Source organism: Heptranchias perlo, chromosome 26, assembly GCF_035084215.1.
Source record: "Heptranchias perlo isolate sHepPer1 chromosome 26, sHepPer1.hap1, whole genome shotgun sequence".
Taxonomy (NCBI): Eukaryota; Metazoa; Chordata; class Chondrichthyes; order Hexanchiformes; family Hexanchidae; genus Heptranchias; species Heptranchias perlo.
The window spans coordinates 7,910,688-7,933,103 of record NC_090350.1 but is presented as its reverse complement, the minus strand read 5'-3'; positions in this window follow the sequence as shown (position 1 = coordinate 7,933,103).

Sequence of the window (22,416 nt, the reverse complement as noted above, 5' to 3'; positions counted from 1 at the left end):
GCATGACTTCCCTGCTTTTATACTCCATCCCCCTAGAAATAAAGGCCAATGTTCCGTTTGCCTTCCAGATTACCTGCTGCACCTGTACTGTAAAGGTACATTTACCTTTACTTCTGAACCATTACACGTGCACACATAACCATCCCCCCGGAGCAGAGATCCTAAAATGCTCTTTAAATGCAACAAAGCGTTCGTACTGTGGATCACAGGGTCAGTGCCCTGTGATTATTGTTCCAAAGCCTGCGAGTCGATGGGAAATAACTGGAGCAGCCGCGTGGTCCCAGTCGGAAACAGGTCCCTGTCGAGACAGCGATTGGGTCTGGCTGACGTTCCACACACAGGCACAGCACAAGTCTTTCGAGGTCTGAGCACATTTCTTCCTGGGGATGGTTGGTTTTAAACGCGCCAAGTTAGCACAAAGTAGCAATGAAATTGAAAACTGCTACTGAGCTGTGTTCTCTTTCCACATGGTGAGCAATAATGATCTAGGAATAATAGTGCTTGAAATGACAACCAGAGGAAAGAGTAGAATTCAGCGTTCTTGTACCACAGCACAAGAGTCGGTAGACATGCCATGCATATTCTGCTAACTGCAGTGTGTAAAACATTTATAACTCTAATTGGACAATAGCCATTGTAACCCGCCCTTACTATAGGACGATTAATACCCTCCCCAAACAAGGCCAGGAGCAGTCCGGTCCTACAATACAGAGGAATCCATAAATAAGGGAGCAAATCATTAAACTCAAACCTCCCACACCACTTACACTGGGGCTAATTTTGACTTTGTGCAATAATGTAAAACGGGTGATAGCATGTCTTTATATCTCTCCCCATTTTTATTTCTATGGACTTCAATCTTAATGAGAATCAGGAGAGATGTAAAACAGGCGGCCGACTCACTATCACCCATTTTACACGATCGCACAATTTCAAAATTACCTCCCAGGAGGCCTATGAGGCTCTCAGTACACACTGCCTCATCACAGGAGGGAGATTTTATGAATCAGGGCACCTGGTGCACTGCTGCTCTCGATGGAAGGACACATTGGGTCAGCATACACCACGGACCTTTGCATCCATTAAAATGAATGGTGAATGGAGGGACTGACTGACTGACTGCTCCTGAATGGTGAATGGAGGGACTGGCTGACTGACTGCTCCCGAGTGGTAAATGGAGGGACCGACTGGCTGACTGCTCCCGAGTGGTGAATGGAGGGACTGACTGACTGACTGCTCCTGAATGGTGAATGGAGGGACTGACTGACTGACTGCTCCTGAATGGTGAATGGAGGGACTGATTGACTGACTGCTCCTGAATGGTGAATGGAGGGACTGACTGACTGACTGCTCCTGAATGGTGAATGGAGGGACTGATTGACTGACTGCTCCTGAATGGTGAATAGAGGGACTGACTGACTGGCTGCTCCCGAGTGGTGAATGGAGAGACTGACTGACTGACTGCTCCCGAGTGGTGAATGGAGGGACTGACTGACTGACTGCTCCCGAGTGGTGAATGGAGGGACTGACTGACTGACTGCTCCCGAATGGTGAATGGAGGGACTGACTGACTGACTGCTCCTGAATGGTGAATGGAGGGACTGACTGACTGACTGCTCCCGAGTGGTAAATGGAGGGACTGACTGACTGACTGCTCCTGAATGGTGAATGGAGGGACTGACTGACTGACTGCTCCTGAATGGTGAATGGAGGGACTGACTGACTGACTGCTCCTGAATGGTGAATGGAGGGACTGACTGACTGACTGCTCCCGAGTGGTAAATGGAGGGACTGACTGACTGACTGCTCCTGAATGGTGAATGGAGGGACTGACTGCTGCTCGAGGAACACTGACCGCTGCCCCTCAATTGCCAGCAGGCGGTCCCATTGTGCAAAACTCTTTCGCCAGAGCACTAATCTGTAAAATCTGCCCCAAATGCTGACACCAGTGGATTCCTTTCCCTCTGGCAGTTATTTTTAGACAGGTTTGCATAAATTCCTGCCTGTGCTATTTTAACACAGACATTAACTGGTTTAATCACAGGGTTTTGGGTGGGATGGGGAGTGTATATATTGTGATATACAAGGTATCACAATTGTGTGGGACAGGGGGGATGGACCAGAGGGTTTTTTCCTGCCCGTCATTGTTCGTAAAAGACAGGGATTTATGTGAATACGTTAACAAGTGCACCAAAAAGAGCACACAGGAGGAATTAAACCCACAGCAGCATGCTCAGACTCTATGTGTATTGTGAGATTTCGAATTCTGAAGCTCATTTAGAATTTTTGGCCTAACATTGGATTGAAGAGAATAGAACTTACAATCGGCAACATTCATGTACAAAATATTAACATGTTCATACTAGTTATTTCAAATGGGTCAATACGATCAGCAGACTGCACATACAAGCTCTTAATATGCTGGTATCTCATCTCTGTGTCTGTTTTTTTATATGGTGTGGGGAGCAAGCAGGTGAGTGGGGTTAGGCTGAGTGCCACTGACACCTGATGGCCAGGCAGTAACATTGCAGCGAGCATTGTCCTGCCCCTCCCACCGCCCGACCTCCACCAGGAAGTTGTTGCAATTGCATCTCCTGTGAATGGTTATTCGCACCAAACGGCCTTTCCATGGGGGAGGGAAGGGGTTGCTGCGGGGGAGGGTGGTCATTGGGCTCTGAGGTCTGACATGCAGGAAATCAGTAGGCTGCTCCAGGCCTTTATAGGGCCGCAGCTTCCTGCAGTGCGGCAAACTTGATTATTCACTGAGTAGTTTGAATTATCGTGTTGTGCCTGTATTTGTCGGCGATGACAGAGTGCGAGCACCTGCTGCAGGAAGAGGAAGGTGAGGAAGGAGGTGCTGGTTCTTGAAGAAGCCGAGAAGCAGTGTACAAAGGACTTGGCTGCAACGCAGGAAGAAAGAAAGAACTTGCATTTCCATAGCACCTTTCACGACCTCCGGAGTTCCCAAAGCACTTCACAGCCAATGAAGTAGTGCCTGGTGTTCCCTGGCACTGTGGGCTGCCTTCTCCTGCAGGAAAAGCGCATTGTGTTAATTGGTTGCTGCTGACTCCAGCTCCTGCAGCTACAATCAGCCAGGATTCGGGGAATGGATGGTGGTAAAGGCAGGTGTTTCGGAGATTGAGGGGTGATCTGATCGAGGTGTTTAAAATGATAAAAGGATTTGATAAGGTGGATACGGAGAATCTATTTCCTTTGGTGGGGGAATCAAGAGTGAGGGGATATAACCTTAAAATTAGAGTTAGGCTGTTAAGGAGTGAAATCAGGAAGCACTTTTTCACACAGAGAATAGTGGAAACCTGGAACTGTCTCCCCCAAAAGGCGGTGGATGCTGGGGGTCAACTGGAGCTTTCAGGACTGGGATCGATAGATTTTTGTACGGTGAGGGTATCGAGGGATATGGAGCAAAGGTGGGAAAATGGAGTTGAGGTGCAGATCAGCCATGATCTCATGTCATCCACATCCCGAGAACAAATGTTAAAAATAGGAAGGAGCTCCAGTTGGAGAGCTAGCATCAGCACAGGTGTGATGGGCTGAATGGTCTCCAGCAATTACTATCACTCTGTATCATTATTACAGGTGTATCATGACTGCCTGGTTTTCTGTCAGTCTGGCTAATGAAGCCACCCTCCGAGAAATTGCCTGCGACTCGCTCTCAGCTGCCATTCTTGCAGTGAGAACTAAGTATGGGTTGTTAAATACTGGCTCGGGACGCGTATCAATTCAATATTGGAATGTTATACTTCCCTTCATCCAGCCGAGTGAGAAGGCGAGGTACCTCAGTGAGATTGACCTCAGTGTGCTTTGCAGTCAGATTATAATTATTGCATCACTACTGTGCCAAGCAGTGTTTTATACTTGGATCAGAATTGCTACACACTGCAGATAAAAGCAGCCAATTTGCAAATCTGTGTCCCACAGCCCACTTAATCATTGCTCAACCATTCAATTTAAACAGAAAACAGAGGACACATAGCACAAATACTCTCACACAGTTGATTAGAATTCTAAAATCGGCTGCTGTCTGTATATGATGTTTGACAGTAGACTGGATGCAGGTCGTGTGCTCAGAATGCTTAACAAACTTAACCTAATCCTTCCCAGAGCACAGTAAGTCCAGAGGGCAGTAATGGAATATCAGCATCAACAGAGACTTGCAATTATTAAAATGTAGGAAAACATTATCCCAATGCATTTAAGGGAAAGCTAGGTAAGTACATCAGGGAGAAAGGAATAGAAGGATATGCTGATAGGGTGAGATGAAGTAAGGTCGGAGGAGGCCCGTGTGGAGCATAAAGTCCGGCATAGACCAGTTTCTGTGCTGTAAATTCTGTGTAATTCGATGTAATGTCCCAAGGCCCTTTATAGAAGGAGAGGACTGGACACCCCTGGTCCTGGGTGGGAGACGGGCAATAGTGGGCTGGTCGCTTGTTTTACAGCTGATTTTCATTTCCTCACTGAGGGTCCCTGTGATGCAAGCAGTGGCCGATCTTCAATCACAATTTGCTAGTGAGCCACGTGCTAATCTCTGCAGCTCGCCAGGTCGATGGTCAATATCAGGGACTCAGGTGCAGAGATTGATTCCTGTGTCTCTCCCCCCTCCAACAGCGCCACCAAAATTGGCGCGCACAAACTTTCCAGGCCACCATGTCTGTGCCAGCTCTGTGCTAGGGCAAAACAAAACAAATCCCACTGCCCTGCTGTCTCCCTATAGCCTCAACTCTTCCTCTGCTTCAAATGTTTGTCCAGCTTTCCCTTAATATATGCAATGAGGGATTGAATTATAGGATTGTTGAAGCAACAACAACTTGCATTTATATAGCGCCTTTAACCTGCCAGGAAACCTTTAACCAGGAAACTGGCCGTCCTTACCCGGTCTGGCCTATACGTGACTCCAGACCCCCAGCAATGTGGTTGATTATTAATCGCCCTCTGAAATGGCCGAGCAAGCCACTCAGTTGTACAATCTCACTACAGACAGTCACAATAAGAATAAAACCGGACGGACCACCCGGCATCAGACCACTAGGCACTGGACACGACAAAGGCAAACCAAGCCCAGTCGACCATGCAAAGTCCTCCTCACTAACATCTGCGGACTTGTGCCAAAATTGGGAGAGCTGTCCCACAGACTAGTCAAGCAACAGCCTGACATAGCCATACTCACAGAATCATATCTTTCAGCCAACGTCCCAGACTCTTCCATCACCATCCCTGGGTATGTCCTGTCCCACCGGCACGACAGACCCACCAGAGGTGGCGGTACAGTGATATACAGTCAGGAGGGAGTGGCCCTGGGAGTCCTCAACATCGACTCTGGACCCCATGAAATCTCATGGCATCAGGTCAAACATGGACAAGGAAACCTCCTGCTGATTACAACCTACCGTCCTCCCTCAGCTGATGAATCAGTTCTCCTCCATGTTGAGCACCACTTGGAGGAAGCACTGAGGGTAGCAAGGGCACAGAATGCACTGTGGGTGGGGGCCTTCAATGTCCATCGCCAAGAGTGGCTCGGTAGCATCACTACCGACCGAGCTGGCCGATTCCTGAAGGACATAGCTGCTAGACTGGGCCTGCAGCAGGTGGTGAGTGAACCAACACAAGGGAAAATCCTACTTGACCTCGTCCTCACCAATCTACCTGTCGCAGATGCATCTGTCCATGACAGTATTGGTAGGAGTGACCACCGCACAGTCCTTGTGGAGACGAAGTCCGGTCTTCACACTGAGGACACCATCCAACGTGTTGTGTGGCACTGTCACCGTGCTAAATGGAATAGATTCAGAACAGATCTAGCAGCTCAAAACTGGGCATCCATGAGGCACTGTGGGCCATCAGCAGCAGCAGATTTGTATTCCAGCACAATCTGTAACCTCATGGCCCGGCATATTCCTCACTCTACCATTACCAACAAGTCAGGGGATCAACCCCGGTTCAATGAGGAGTGTAGAAGAGCATGCCAGGAGCACCACTTGGTGTATCTAAAAATGAGGTACCAAACTGGTGAAGCTACAACACAGGACGACATGCATGCCAAACAGCGGAAGGAACATGCTATAGACAGAGCTAAGCGATTCCACAACCAACGGATCAGATCAAAGCTCTGCTGTCCTGTCACATCCAGTCGTGAATGGTGGTGGACAATTAAACAACTAACGGGAGGAGGAGGATCTGTAAACATCCCCATCTTCAATGATGGCAGAGTCCAGCAGGTGAGTGCAAAAGACAAGGCTGAAGCGTTTGCAACCATCTTCAGCCAGAAGTAGATGATTCATCTCGGCCTCCTCCCGATATCCCCACCATCACAGAAGCCAGTCTTCAGCCAATTCAATTCAATCCACATGATATCAAAAAACGGCTGAGTGCACTGGATACAACAAAGGCTATGGGCCTCGACAACATCCCGGCTGTAGTGCTGAAGACTTGTGCTCCAGAACTAGCTGTGCCTCTAGCCAAACTGTTCCAGTACAACTACAACACTGGCATCTACCCGACAATGTGGAAAATTGCCCAGGAATATCCTGTCCATAAAAAGCAGGACAAATCCAATCCGGCCAATTACCACCCCATCAGTCTACTCTCAATCATCAGCAAAGTGATGGAAGGTGTTGTCGACAGTGCTATCAAGCGGCACTTACTCACCAATAACCTGCTCACCGATGCTCAGTTTGGGTTCCGCCAGGACCACTCAGCTCCAGACCTCATTTCAACCTTAGTCCAAACATGGACAAAAGAGCTGAATTCCAGAGGTGAGGTGAGAGTGACTGCCCTTGACACCAAGGCAGCATTTGACCGAGTGTGGCACCAAGGAGCCCGAGTAAAATTGAAGTCAATGGGAATCAGGGGGAAAACACTCCAGTGGCTGGAGTCATACCTAGCACAAAGGAAGATTGTAGTGGTTGTTGGAGGCCAATCATCTCAGCCCCAGGACATTGCTGCAGGAGTTCCTCAGGGCAGTGTCCTAGGCCCAACCATCTTCAGCTGCTTCATCAATGACCTTCCCTCCATCATAAGGTCAGAAATGGGGATGTTTGCTGATGATTGCACAGTGTTCAGTTGCATTCGTAACCCCTCAAATAATGAAGCAGTCCATGCCGCATGCAGCAAGACCTGGACAAAATCCAGGCTTGGGCTGATAAGTGGCAAGTAACATTAGCGCCAGACAAGTGCCAGGCAATGATCATCTCCAACAAGAGAGAGTCTAACCACCTCCTCTTGACATTCAACGGCATTACCATCGCCAAATCCCCCACCATCAACATCCTGGGGGTCACCATTGACCAGAAACTTAACTGGACCAGCCATATAAATACTGTGGTGACAAGAGCAGATCAGAGGCTGGGTATTTGCGACGAGTGACTCACCTCCTGACTCCCCAAAGCCTTTCCACCATCTACAAGGCACAAGTCAGGAGTGTGATGGAATACTCTCCACTTGCCTGAATGAGTGCAGCTCCAACAACACTCAAGAAGCTCAACACCATCCAGGACAAAGCAGCCCGCTTGATTGGCACCCCATCCACCACCGTAAACATGCACTCCCTTCACCACCGGCGCACAGTGGCTGCAGTGTGTACCATCCACAGGGTGCACTGCAGCAACTCACCAAGGCTTCTTTGACAGCACCTCCCAAACCCACGACCTCTACCACCTGGCAGGTACATGGGAACAACACCTGCATATTCCCCTCCAAGTCACACACCATCCCGACTTGGAAATATATCGCTATTCCTTCATCGTTGCTGGGTCAAAATCCTGGAACTCCCTTCCTAACAGCACTGTGGGAGAACCTTCACCTCATTGTCTGCAGCGGTTCAAGAAGGCGGCTCACAACCACCTTCTCAAGGGCAATTAGGGATGGGCAATAAATGCTGGCCTTGACTGTGATGCCGACATCCCATCATCGAATAATAAAACATCTCAAGACACTTCACAGGAGTGTTATTAAACAAAATTTGACACCGAGTCTTATAAGGAAATATTAGGGCAAGCTTGACAAAGAGGTAGGTTTTAAGGAGCTTCTTAAAGGAGGAGAGAGAGGTAGAAAGGCATAGAGGTTTAGGGAAGGTATTCCAGAGCTTAGGGCCTAGGCAGCTGAAGGCTCGGCCGCCAATGGTGGAGTGATTAAGATCAGGGATGCACAAGAGGCCAGAATTGGAGGAGTGCAGAGATCCCGGAGGCTTTTAGGGCTGGAAGAGGTTACAGAGATAGGGAGGGGCGAGGCCATGGAGGGGTTTGAAAACAAGGATGAGAAATTTAAAAGTGAGGCATTGCCGGACCAGGAGCCAAAGTAGGTCAGCGAACACAGGGGTGATTAGTACAAGGGACTTGGTGCGAGTTAGGATATAGTCAGCAGAGTTTTGGATGAGCTCAGTTTTATGGAGAGTGAAAGATGGGAGGCTGGCCAGGAGAACATTGGAATAGTCAAGTCTGGAGGTAACAAAGGCATGGATGAGGGTTTCAGCAGCAATTGAGCTGAGGTAGGGGTGGAGAAGGTCGACGTTATGAAGGTGGAAGTAGGCGGTGTTGGTGATGGAGCAGATATGGTGTTGGAAGCTCATCTCAGGGTCAAATAGGACGCCAAGGTTGTGAACGGTCTGGTTCAGCGTTAGACAGTGGCCAGGGAGAGGGATGGAATTGGTGGCTAGGGAACGGAGTTTGTGGTGGGGAATGAAGCCAATGGCTTCGGTCTTCCCAATATTTAGTTGGAGGAAATTTCTGTTCATCTCGAACAAGCAGTGTGACAAATCAAAGGCAGTGGAGGGGTCGAGAAAGATGATGGTCAGGTGGATCATGTGGAACCTGATGTCATGTGTTTGGATGATGTCGCCGCGGGGCAGCATGTAGATGAGAACTAGGAGGGGGCCAAGGATAGATCCTTGGGGGACTCCAGAGGTAACGGTGTGGGAGTGGGAAGAGAAGCCATTGCAGGAGATTCTCTGGCTACCACTGGATAGATAAGAATGGAACCAGGCGAGGGCAGTCCCACCCAGCTGGACAACGGAGGAGAGGCGTTGGAGGAGGATGGTGTGGTCAACCGTGTCAAAAGCTGCAGACAGGTTGATAAGGATGAGGAGGGAAAGTTTACCATCGTCACAGCCACATAAGATGTCATTTGTGACTTTGATAAGGGCCATTTCAGTGCTGAGGCAGGGGTGGAAACCTGATTGAAGGGATTCAAACATGGAGTTGCGGGAAAGGTGGGCACGGATTTGGGAGGCGAGAACATGTTCAAGGAATTTGGAGAGGAAATGGAGGTTGGAGATGGGACGATAGTTTGCAAGGGCAGAGGGGTCAAGGGTGGGTTTTTTGAGGAGGGAAAGATGATGGCAAATTTGAAGGGGTGGGGGATAGTACCTGAGGAGAGGGAACCATTAACAATATCTGCTGACATGGGGGCCAGAAAGGGAAGTTGGGTGGTCAGCAGTTTGGTGGGAATAGGGTCGAGGGAGCAGGAGGTGGGTCTCATGGTCAAGATGAGCTCGGAGAGGGCATGAAGGGAGAAAGGAGAGAAACTAGAGAAAGATCCAAGTTCAAGGCTAGGGCAGGGGGGAACCATAGGGAAGTTTAGCTCGGTGGGCTAGGGGAGGGGAGGGAAGCGACAGAGGCAGCTGAACGGATGGTCTCAATCTTAGTGACAAAGAAGTCAATGAGCTTCTCACGCTTGTTGTTGGAAGTAAAGGTGGAGGGGGAGGGGAAAGGGGTTTAAGAAGACAGTTTGTAGTAGAAAAGAGAAGCATTTGCATTCAAGGATGATCCTGGAGCAGTTCTGGCAGAGGAGAGCAGGACCTGATGATGTTTTATACGGTCCAGTCAGGTCTGGTGACGAATGGCTAAAACCGGTTGTCCCATAAAAGCAGTGGGCATGGAGCTGAGAAGTGAAAGCATATACTGACTCAACTATTCCAATACTCTCCTGGCCGGCCTCCCATCTTTCATCCTCCATAATCTTCAGCTCATCCAAAATTCTGCTACCTGTATCCTACACTGCATCAGATCCCTCTCGCCCATCACTCCTGCACTACAGCGGCTGCTGTCCCCCAAAGCCTCACAGTGAAAATTCTCATCCTCATATTTAAATCCCAGCATGGCTTCACCCCTCCCTATTTCTGTAACCTCCTTCAGTCCTACAATCCCACGTCCCCCCACCAAATTCTCTGTGCCTCTGACTCCAGCCTGTTATGCATCCACTTCTCTTCATTCCACCTTTGGTGGTCGTGCCTTCAGCTCCCTAAACCCCTCTGCCTCTCCACCTCCCTCTTCTCCTTTAAGACCCTTCTTAAAACCACCTCTTTGACCAAGCTTTTGGTCACCCTTCCTAATATTTCGTCCTTGGTTTCTGCATCCATTATTTCCTTATGTCTCTGTGAAACACCTTTGGATGTTTTTTAGGTTAAAAGTGCTATATAAATGCAAGTTGTTGTTGATCTCAGAAAGGAAAGCAAAGTTAGAGATGAGGCGGCAATAAATGGATCGAGGTGGACTTCTTGAGGACGGAGGTTTATGGCACTTTTGAAATTTGGGTAGTACCAAATCAAGGGAGTTGTTAACGACGACAAACATGGGGACCATGAAAGGTCATTGAGTGCTCAGAAGTTGGGTGGGAAAGAGATCGATGGAACAGGGTCTCTTGGAAGCGATGAGCTTGACGAAGGCACAGGAAGATGGTGGAGAAGTTACAGAGTGAAGGTTTGGATAGGGCAGATGAAGAGTTGCATGCTGGTCAGGTGTAGGAAGAAGTGGAACAGATCGTGGCAACTGAGACAGCTGCATGGACATTCTGGAACTTGGAGACTGTGTCAGCCGAGGCTCAGTGGTATCACTCTTGCCTCTGAGTCAGAAGGTTGTGGGTTTGAGTCCCAGTCCAGAGACTTGAGCACACAATCAAGGCTAACATTTTAGTGCAGTACCAAGAGAGTGCTGCACTGTCAGAGGTGCCATCTTTCAGATGAGATGTTAAACTGAGGCCCTGTCTGCCCTCTCAGGTGGATGTAAAAGATCCCATGGCACTATTTGAAGAAGAGCAGGGGAGTTCTCCCCCAGTGTCCTGGTCAATATTTATCCTTCAACCAACGCCTAAAATGGATTATTTCGTCATTTATCACATTGCTGTTTGTGGGATCTTGCTGTGCGCATTTTTGGCTGCCCTGTTTCCTACATTAGAACAGTGACTACACTTCAAAAGTACTTCATTGGCTGTAAAGTGTTTTGGGATGTCCTGAGGTCATAAAAGACACTATATAAATGGAAGTCTTTCTTTTACGATGTTTTGTACTTGCTGTCGTAGATGAAAGTGAAGAGAGCAGGCGAAGAAGGTTTGAGGAGGTGATTTGTGATGGAGAAAAGAAGTTGTGCGTTGTCCTTCCACTCCAGGATGATTATGGATTAGTAGAAGGTTTTAGACATGAAGAGGGAAGAGTGGTAATGCTTGAAGTGGTTGAGTCGGGTGTGGCAGGGGATGACAAGGCCAGTTGTGCTTTAAATGTGTTCCAGTCTGAGGCCCTTGAATTTTAGGGAGTGAAGATGGGAGATGCACTGGGAGAGCAGCAAGGATGGGAGGCATTGAATGATTTGGTAAGGATGAGGACATCAAAGACAGAAGTGAAGTCAATGGTGGCAATGGTACGGTGACAGGTGGAAGGGCAGAAACAGCTGCATGGGCATTGGAAACCACGGACCTGAGAGAGCTGATAAGGAGTTTTCCTTGAGTGTACGGAGCAGATAATGGAGATAGAAGAAGGCAGCAAGATGTAGATGGAAAGTGAGATGAGAAGTAGCCAGAAATATTAGTGATTGAAACCTTGAAGGTAATGAGGCCATTTAAGATGGCAAGGTCAAGTGGATGGCCTTGAATGTGAACGGGAGAGGTTATGTAAAGGATGAAGTCTCTCTTGTTCAGTTTCAAGAAATGGTGGGATTGTACTGACTTTGACCATGGAGCTTTATCCCTTCTTATCCTTCTCAACCTCTCTGCAGCATTCAATATGGTTGATTATGCCGTCCTCCTCCATCATCTCTCCTCCATGTTCCACCACTGTGGGGCTGCCTTTACATAGTTCCCTCCTGATCACTCCCTCCTTTCCAGTCGCTTCCCTCCTCCCTCCTAATTGCCCCTCTCTCCTAGTCATCCCCTCACTCTCGATCGCTTCCCCCCTCCCTGAGGGCTGCTGCCAGTGACTCAGTGGCCTGAAATTGAAATCCTCTTTGCCGATGGGTTGCCTGGAGATGCCCAGCGGGTGTCTGCAGCTCACTGATCTCATGTAAATGAGGTCCAAGGCTCAATATTGGGTGTGCCTCAGGCCTACCCGTTCCGGCATAGGGATTGTTCCCTGTGCCCAGCGAACCAATTTCTAGGCCAGCACCTGTTCCCTGCCTCCTCTGTGAGGTGCCTTGGGATAGCTTTCTACATCAAAGGCGCTATATAAATGCAAGATGTTGTTGTATTGAGAGGCCCATAACGCAGGGCTTCAGTGACCTTATTGCTGCTCAGAGGTTTGATTGCACACGAATCATGTGCTGAGGATGTGCCCAGCAGCCGGAGAACGGCAGGAGCTGTCTCAGGGCAACATCACATTCATGCCACCCAACTGCCCTGTTTGCAAAGTGTCAGAGACCATGCAGGACCAGACAGCTCCCACAGCACGAGGCGCATCACTTCGGGACGTCCTGAGGAGGTGAAAGACGCTACAAAAATGCAAGTTCTTCCTGCTGTCTTCTCTTTAGTCCGCACTAGATTTAGCTTCCAGAGATGCATGGACGGAGTTCTAACCGAAGCATCACTTAGTCCCTCAAAGTTATTCTTCAAAGCTCAATGCTTCCCGTCAAACTGCTTGCAGTGTTGTGCTTGGTTCAGCATTTCACACAGATTGCTCTGAAAGAAAAAAAATGACCAATTTGTAATGTCTCTGTCTGAGTCCATTTAATCACTGAGGCTGCCAGTCAATTTGAGCTCAAACAAAGGGGGATCTTTTACAAGGAGCTGTTAGTGTCACATTGAGTGAGTTGTTCTGTGTTCACACAATTCAGTGCTGAGCAAGGAGAAACACAGAGAGCTGGCAACCATTTTATAGCATGATCAAGAGTTCTATATAATGGCAATGAATGTGAAGGGTTTGATTGATTGGAATTACTGCTGTATAGAAAGGGCCTGAACACAAAGGGATTTGGTTCACCAGAAATCTATACGGGGAGACTCCTATTTTAACTGTGGACACCTCAGTAATGCTCACATAAACTGGAATGATCAAAGTTGGCCTCAAATGGTAAATTTTAAGATTGCCAATGTTTAACATTTCGAAACAGCAGCAAACTACATTGTTTTTGGTCTCCAAGCATCTTGTTCTCTTCCCTCTGTAAATATTTCTGTGTTGTGCTGGTGTTGCTGCCCCCCCAGCTCCTGCCACCCCGCCCCCCCCCGGCCGCCTTGGTTTCAGCCTATTACTGTCTGCCTCTATTCTAATTTTGCGCCTTCCTTTATCTCTATCGTCTCTGACTCGCTGGGGGTGATTTTTAACAGCCTGTTTCTCACCTGAACAATGACCAACTGGTGGAGGACTATCTGGTGAGGACCTTGAACACCCATTTGCCCGCCTGAATCAATTTTCAGGCAGGTCTTTAAATGGAGGCCCCGGATAGGTGGGAGGCTTTTTAAACATGCAAATTGGAGTCCTACACCTGTTGTAGAACCCTGATTTCAATTTTCATTGAGAAATAGGCGGAGCATGTACGGAGCATGTACGGAGCACGCCAGTCCCACAGTCTTCAGGCGTCAACAGGCCTAACTGGCGGTTCTTCTGAGTCAGAAGGTCATGGGTTCAAGACCCACTCCAGAGACTTGAGCATATAATCCAGGCTGACACTCCCAGTGCTGCACTGAGGGAGTGCTGCACTGTTGGAGGTGCCGTCTTTCGGATAAGACATTAAACTGAGGTCCCATCTGCCCTCTCAGGTGGATGTAAAAGATCCCATGACACTATTTGAAGAAGAGCAGGGGTGTTCTCCCCGATGTCCTGGCCGATATTTATCACTCAACCAACATCACTAAAAAAAACAGATTATCTGGTCATTATTTCATTGCTGTTTCTACATTACAACAGTGACTACACTTCAAAAACACTTTGGGACATCCTGAGATCGTGAAAGGCGCTATATAAATGCAAGTTTTCTTGTGTCTTAAAGGGGTCGTTAGAGGACTCTCCAAAAAGGTAAGTTTTTGGGGTTTTTTGTGTGGTGCCAGGGGAGCAGGATTTTACCTCAAGGCCCCACAAAGTTCTCATTGCACGCTGCCCGCCCATTGTCATTTCCCTCCTAGTATCCGCTCCCCCTCCCCCCCAACAGGGCCTTACCTGCAGGTCAGCTTCGTGCGGCAGCCGGCCGATTTTCCGCCACAGGAAACCGGCGAGCTGCAGCGGAGTGCCTGTTTGGTGGTCGCAACATATTGGTTAATGAGGCTGCACCATCGATATCATGCCAGTTGGCCCCAAGGAGAAAAGATCACTTTCTGATTCTCCCTAAGTAACTAAGTGAAATGAGTTTCTACACAGGCTCACCAAAGTTCTTAGTGCCTACATCTTTTCAAAACTCCTCAGGGTACTAGGTGGCACAGTGGGTTAGACATTGGCCTTTTCCTCCTGGCAACTAGATTCAAAACCAACCCAGACTGATGAGATAAATATCTGCTGGCTATAGTCCTAGAAAAATTAGCTTGGGCCGTCTTACTACAGTTCCTGATGGGCATGGGCCAAATCGTGCAAAACTCACACTGACTGGCAATGCAAATCAGAGAGGAAACATGATGGCTGGTGTGGGACATGGAAAAATGCCACACAGGTGCAGTAGGAAATGTTCTTCTGAGTTTGGGACTGAGGTATGTTGTTGGAGCAGGGTAGGGAGGGCTGTACTGAGTACCTAGGTGCCTGCAATGGGAAAAGCTCCATTCCCCAGCACGAACATACCTCATCTTGATTCATGAGCACTAAAACAAAGATGCTGCCCCTTCCAAAGACATTGACTCCTTCCCGGGGTGTGTCATCCAGTACCTCATCCATGTGGCCTTCGTTCACATGTATGAAAGAATGAGAAGAAGAAAGACTTGGATTTATGCAACTTCTTTCACAACCTCAGGAAGTCTCAAAGCGTTTTACAACCAATGAGGTACTTTTGAAGTGTAGTCACTGTTGTAATGTAGGAAACGCAGCAGCCAATTTGTGCACAGCAAGGTCCCACAAACAGCAATGAGATAACGACCAGGCAATCTGTTTTGGTGATGTTATTTGAGGGAGAAATATTGGCCAGGACACCAGGGAGAAGTCCCCTGCTCTTCTTCAAGTAGTGCCATTGAATCTTTTATGGGAGAACATTCAGGGACTCGGCTGAACATCTCATCCAAAAGTCGGCATCTTTGACAGTGCAGCACTCCCTCAGTACTGCACTGGATTATGTGCTTAGGTCTCATGGAGTGGGACTTGAACTCTCAACCTACTTGACTCAGAGCAGAGAGTGCTATCACTGAGCCAAGGCTGGCACCTTGTAAATCTTGACAGGCTATTCGCCCACAGGAGACCTCCACACCCAAACCCAATCCTGTTCTCCAGCGATATTCCTACACAAACACTTCTGGCCGGGCCAAGAAGTGCCCAGAACCCCCTCCCTAACCCGGGGCACTGACACCGAGTGTAATGCCTCTACTCAGGCCCTGGCTGAGGTCAGCTAACGTGGCACAGAGCAGGGATCAAGCCTAGGATGTTCCTGATCTATACTAACTGAATAATCTCTTTGAGCTGTCAGAGGGCCATGTTCTGCCTTTAGAAGTTTTTCAGAGAGCTGCTTAACACCACAAAAGACCATTCTTCTTAACATCTCCAGAGGAATGGAAAAGGAAACTCTAATCTGCCATCAAATGGATGGACGTGCTGTCGTAGCACTGGGCTCCATGGTATTTATAAATCCGTAAACTGCCGTTAGCGACTGGTGACTCCCATTGACACGGTCTCTTTAACTTCTTTCAACTGCTTACGTTTGATGTTTTTCCACATTGTGATAAAAAGGAACCTGCCTTTCATCTGGGACCCTCGCCCACTAATGGGCAGCTGTTAAACCTTATGATAGTTCTTGATTGCACAGCACTTGTCAAGGATTTGTTGGCTTTAGCTGCTGTTTATTTTTCCAAAACATGAAAGGCGTTAAATGGCACAATTTTTTTGCATACAACATTACCATTTTGCCATGGGAAATGGACCTGAAACTTGAACGTGGACAATTTATGGAAATTGTTACGGAGACAGGAAGAAGAAAGAATTTGTATTTCTGTAGCATCGTTTATGTCCTCAGAACACTCAAAATGAAGTACCTTTGAAGTGCAGTCACTGTTGTGATGTAGACAAACATGGCAGCCAATTCATGCACAGAAAAGTCCCACAAACATTAACAAGATAACTGACCAGATAATCTGTTCTGGTGGTGTTGGTTGAGAGATAATTGTTGGTCAGGATGCTGGAAGAACTCCCTTGCTCTTCTTTGAATAGTGCCATGAGATCTTTTACATCCATCCAAACAGGCATTCAGAACCTTAGTTTAACGTCTCCTCCAAAAGACAGCACCTCTGACAGTGCAGCACTCCCTCAGTACTGCACTGAAGTGTCGGCTTAGATTTTGGGCTCAAGTCTCTGGAGTGGGGCTCTAACCCACGGCATTCAGACATCTTAGTTTTGTACACTGACTGTACATCTTAGTTTTGTACACTGACTGTACATCTTAGTTTGGTACACTGACTGTACATCTTAGTTTGGTACACTGACTGTACATCTTAGTTTGGTACACTGACTGTACATCTTAGTTTGGTACACTGACTGTACATCTTAGTTTTGTACACTGACTGTACATCTTAGTTTGGTACACTGACTGTACATCTTAGGTGGGTAGACTGACTCTGCACTTTAGTTTGCATGGTCCAGGGTTGACAATTAATCTATTCAGCAGTAACACTTCACCCTGGAGTCAGCATAGTGTTCTCATTATATCTCCAGTCTATCCAAAAAGCACAAAATATCACATTCAGGCACTCACTGGCACAGACAATAACTACTAATCCATCTTATATACAAATTAATCATTTACCACAGAAATTCATGAATACTAAATAGCGCATCAAGTGTATGTTGAGGATCTAAACCTGGGAATGACTCTCGCTGATATTAGCGGATGAACATTTGGTTCATTGGTATAGCATTCCCTTGCCTCCTGTTAAAGTGAAGCTTTAATGAACAGGGTAATTCCTGTATCAATTTAGCAGACAGGGGAGTTCTCCTGGTGTCCTGGACAATATTTATCCCTCAACCAATATCACTAATCTGATTGCTGTTTGTGGGATTTTGCTGTGAGCAAATTGGTTGCCGTGTTTCCTACATTACAACAGTGACTACACTTCAAAAGTACTTCACTGCCTGTAAAGCGGCATTCTGAAGTCATGAAAGATGCTGTATAAATGCAAGTTCTCTCTTCCTTCTTGTCAGTGTGTTAAGAGTTGGTGCCAAAATATCACCACGAAGGATTTCAAAACTCTCCAGGTAACAATGAACCGTCCAGCAGTATATATTTTGAGCCAACTTGCTTTCTGATGTTACCCCTTAGCTATGGTCTTCTTCTTCTTCTGCCTTCCCAGACACAGGATGTGGATACAGGGCGAGCACTTTACTCAGCACTGAATAGTTCTAGCTAATTGCTATCCAGTGCTCTCTGCTGGTATGTGCATGTGTGTGGACAGGATTGGACTCAGCTGCAGAATCGAATATCTGACTGTCCAGGTTGACATGTGAAGAGGTTCTGAGGGGCGTACCTGCGGGAATGTAACCCAGGTAGATTTCCCACATCCACCCACTGGCACCCACGCCATTCCCACTGGATTAATCCACCTGAAATTGGTGTCTTGCCCAAAAGACAGACCTAAGCACCCTGCCAATACTTGTGTCACTGTATTTTACGCTGCACTTTGCTACATTCTGAATCCTTCTGTTTTGGCGATGCAGGCTCATTGAGATTGATTGCTGCTTTATTCCATGCTGCATTCAATTTTCTTTCGGAGGATGCAATTCCAATTTAAAATATACAGTTTAATTCAACCCCGATTGGGTCAGGGAAAGGGGTGAGAGTGACCAGAGCAGTATGCAGTTACACCTCGAGGCACCGATGGGATTCTAAACTCCCAATCACTTCAACAAACTGCAGCTATAAGTAGCTCCAAAACGACTGGTGTTGGAAAATATCAGCACAAAAACCAACAATAATTACACCACAGGTCAGCAAGGCCACTGATTTACTGCTGTTATTACACGGGTTCTGGGAATTTTACTCGTATTTTTGGGATCACTTTCTGCGATTTTGTCTGTCTATTAGAGAAAAGTGCAAACCAGTGGCCTTGCCGATAAGTAAGAAAGAACTTGCATTTATATAGCGCCTTTCACTACCTTGGAACGTTCCAAAGCGCCTTACAGCCAATGAAATACAGTCCCCACCACTTACACTGTCCACGCTTAGCACAGGCGGCCGCCAATGTCGGGTAAATGGTGCTAACTATTTTCCATTACGATAGGAGTCAATTACAAAGGCACTGCTTTTAACGTATTAAGCGTGCCGACTATTTCGGGCAGTTCACCACGTACTTACCCTGAACTTACCCATTTAAAAAGCTCTGCTGATTTCAGCCAAAATTGACTCTTCAAGGAGTTTCAATCTGCTGTTTGCACCTCGTTAAAGTGCGATTACCTCAGTGATGAGATTCTGGATTCAACTGCTAACAATTAGGGGAGGCAGCTGCTCAGTGAGATTTCCTGTTTTTTATAAATATGATGTAAATATGATATAAATATAACCTTTTTGGTTTTACCGCCCACCGGATGTAGCGGGCAAATCGCATTAAGACCCAGGTGCCTGCTGCAAATGGTGGGGACTGTACTTTTGACGTGTGGTAACTGTTGTAATGTCAGGAAACGTAACATGCAAATATAATGTCCCTGTACATGGGCACAGTGACACTTACTGCATTTAAACAGACACACGCCGATCTGTTTATTTTAAAAACAGGGTCTGAGGCTGGCCGTTCCCTGGCGCTCCTTGTATTGGGGTCTGAGACTGGCCGTTCCCTGGCGCTCCGTGTATTGGGGTCTGAGACTGGCCGTTCCCTGGCGCTCCTTGTATTGGGGTCTGAGACTGGCCGTTCCCTGGCGCTCCGTGTATTGGGGTCTGAGACTGGCCGTTCCCTGGCGCTCCGTGTATTGGGGTTTGAGACTGGCCGTACCCTGGCGCTCCTTGTATTGGGGTCTGAGACTGGCCGTTCCCTGGCGCTCCGTGTATTGGGGTCTGAGACTGGCCGTACCCTGGCGCTCCTTGTATTGGGGTCTGAGGCTGGCCGTACCCTGGCACTCCTTGTATTGGGGTCTGAGACTGGCCGTTCCCTGGCGCTCCTTGTATTGGGGTCTGAGACTGGCCGTACCCTGGCGCTCCGTGTATTGGGGTCTGAGACTGGCCGTACCCTGGCGCTCCTTGTATTGGGGTCTGAGACTGGCCGTACCCTGGCGCTCCTTGTATTGGGGTCTGAGACTGGCCGTTCCCTGGCGCTCCGTGTATTGGGGTCTGAGGCTGGCCGTACCCTGGCGCTCCTTGTATTGGGGTCTGAGACTGGCCGTTCCCTGGCGCTCCTTGTATTGGGGTCTGAGACTGGCCGTTCCCTGGCGCTCCGTGTATTGGGGTCTGAGGCTGGCCGTACCCTGGCGCTCCTTGTATTGGGGTCTGAGACTGGCCGTACCCTGGCGCTCCTTGTATTGGGGTCTGAGACTGGCCGTTCCCTGGCGCTCCTTGTATTGGGGTCTGAGACTGGCCGTTCCCTGGCTCTCCTTGTATTGGGGTCTGAGACTGGCCGTTCCCTGGCGCTCCTTGTATTGGGGTCTGAGGCTGGCCGTTCCCTGGCTCTCCTTGTATTAGGGTTTGTCAGCCACCTTAATCCAGGTGGATTGACCACTTTATATTGGTAATTAAGATACCTGTCACTCTTTCCGGATCAATTAAGTTTGGCTTAAGGGACAGGCTCCAAAACACTCCAACTAAAATATTGAAGTAATAACTTTACCGGTGAGCTGATATGTGCCGAGGGTCCCTGAAAATAAACCATGCCCTCTCAGCTTTCACAGCCCCCTTCAGACAGATCGTGCCATGGACCTCCCTTGGCATTGCTCATCCATTTACAGAGACTGAATGAGTCGAATTACTTTTTATTGCATGACAGTTTGGCATTTGTGCTGGTGTTTTCGGGATCGAATTTTGTGATTCCGTCTAGTTTTCCATGAATTCCTGGACTGTTATAATAGGCAAGTATTTGCGAGTGAAATAACGGCGAGTTTAATGCGTGTGCCTTTATTAATGTGTAAATCATCCAGCAACTTGTGACAAGGAAGAGTTACCTGCTGAGCAGCAGCTCGCCCTCAGTCTCCCCGGGAGTTGCAAAAAATTGCTGCATTTGCGCATTCATTACGAATTAAACGCGCCACGGAAAGTTAGGGCTGGAACTGAACAGCGTAAAGACCTTTTTAATGAGGACATTGATGTTCCTGCAATACCACTCAACCAGAAAGGGAACAATTGAAACTGTGGAGTCTCATTCCTACAGGTAGTAAATTGTTCTTAAGAGATTTTTTAAAATTTAAAATTTAAAATTAAAAATTTTTTTTTTCCTTTTCCTTTCTGTCTTTTTTTCTCTCTCTATTAATCCAATCTTTCTTTCCCTCTCTTTATTTCTCTTTCTGCACCTGATTTGACTCGAATTCACTCTATTTCCTTCTCCATCGTTCCTTTGTTTATTTCTCAATCCTTAAATCTCATTGGTTAAGGAATTGGTCCCGTCGTTCAGCTCACACTTCCAGCAATTTGTGACACAAAACCTTTTCGAGCTGAAGGGTGAAGGAAAAAGTCTAACTATCAGGGCATGCTGCGAGATACCCCACTCCAGAAAATTCTGGGCCGATATGTTTACTTAAGCCTATACTTCATTTTTCAACTCTTGTATTTTTTAATTGACAATTTGCACAACAAATATCAGGCAGCATGTACCAGGCTGGAGATGGGTATGTGGGGTTCAGAAGCACTGAGCGAGTTCTTGGGATTCAGGGAGCACTAGGGTGGGAGTCCCTGGGGTTTAGCATCATGGTGGGCAAGGGTTCTGAGATCTGGAAGTGGTGGAGGAAGGTGTCTGTGAACCAAGAGATGTCCAGGGGGTTTGGCAGCAGCCTGGGGGTGGGGCGGGCAGGTTACCAGGGCCTGGCAGTGCTGAGGAGGGGGTAATCTCAGGCTGTGGTAGTAACGGAAGGAGGGGCCCAGGGAAGGGGAGTGCAGCATCCGGTGGCAGTGGGGAGAACTCAGTGTCTGGCAACAGTGGAGAGGAAACAAGGCAGAGTCGAACTTCAAATGGAGTGATCGAGGCCATTAAAGCAGCGATTAAAATGGCTGTTTTGAGGCTTCTAATCAATTGTAGGCATCACATTTTCTAACGACAGGATGAGAAGCATAATTGTGCTCCCTATGATATGGCCCCTTCCACCAGCACCCTCCATTGTCTGAACATGTGATACAAAGCGCACAGTCCAGGCTAATGCCTCCACTGTGGAACTGCTGGAGCCTATCGCTGGTCATCTTTGTGCCCCGTTCCGAAGGGGGAGAGGGGGCAAAGGCCAACTCAGATACACCTGCCCTTGAGGTAGCCAACAGATGAAGCTCAAGACTAGGTTTAAGAGGACATGGAGCACACATTTCATCAAGGCAGAGGACCAGAGAAGCAAACAGTAGGCACTCACAAACATCATATGTAGGGTTGTTAAAACAGTTATTTGCACAGAAGTTGGACTGTGTGCAGAGAGTGTTCCTCCTGGGGGCTTCTATCATGTTTGAGCCACTGGCAGGAGTGGGAGTTGAGTGGGAGAGTTAGGTGAAGACATATTAGTGGAGATCATGAAGGAGATGTAGAAAAGACTGTTTGAGAAGATTGCTGCTACATTTCTGGATTTGTTTCCCTATAGATATTTTCTCGGGTTCAGTGTCTCCATCCACTGCTGTAGGCGAGCCCTTGTTCCTATGGCCCCTATTGTTGTGTTCTGGCTGCTGGTTATATCCCCTGCCCCCATGTGATCTTCCTCGGCGTCAGAAGACGGTAGAATAAGCACTTCACTACACCATGGCTTTGACTGTAAACTGCCAAACAGATTTATTAAGCAGTAAATGGATAAGTGAAGAGTACCAATAAAACACTGTAGGTTTACAGTAGCTACAGGCTTAACTATCCCTCCTTGGATTCAATAGAAAGATAAGCAGTTATACGTGCTGCAATAAACTGCAATGTAAATTGAGGTCCCTCAAT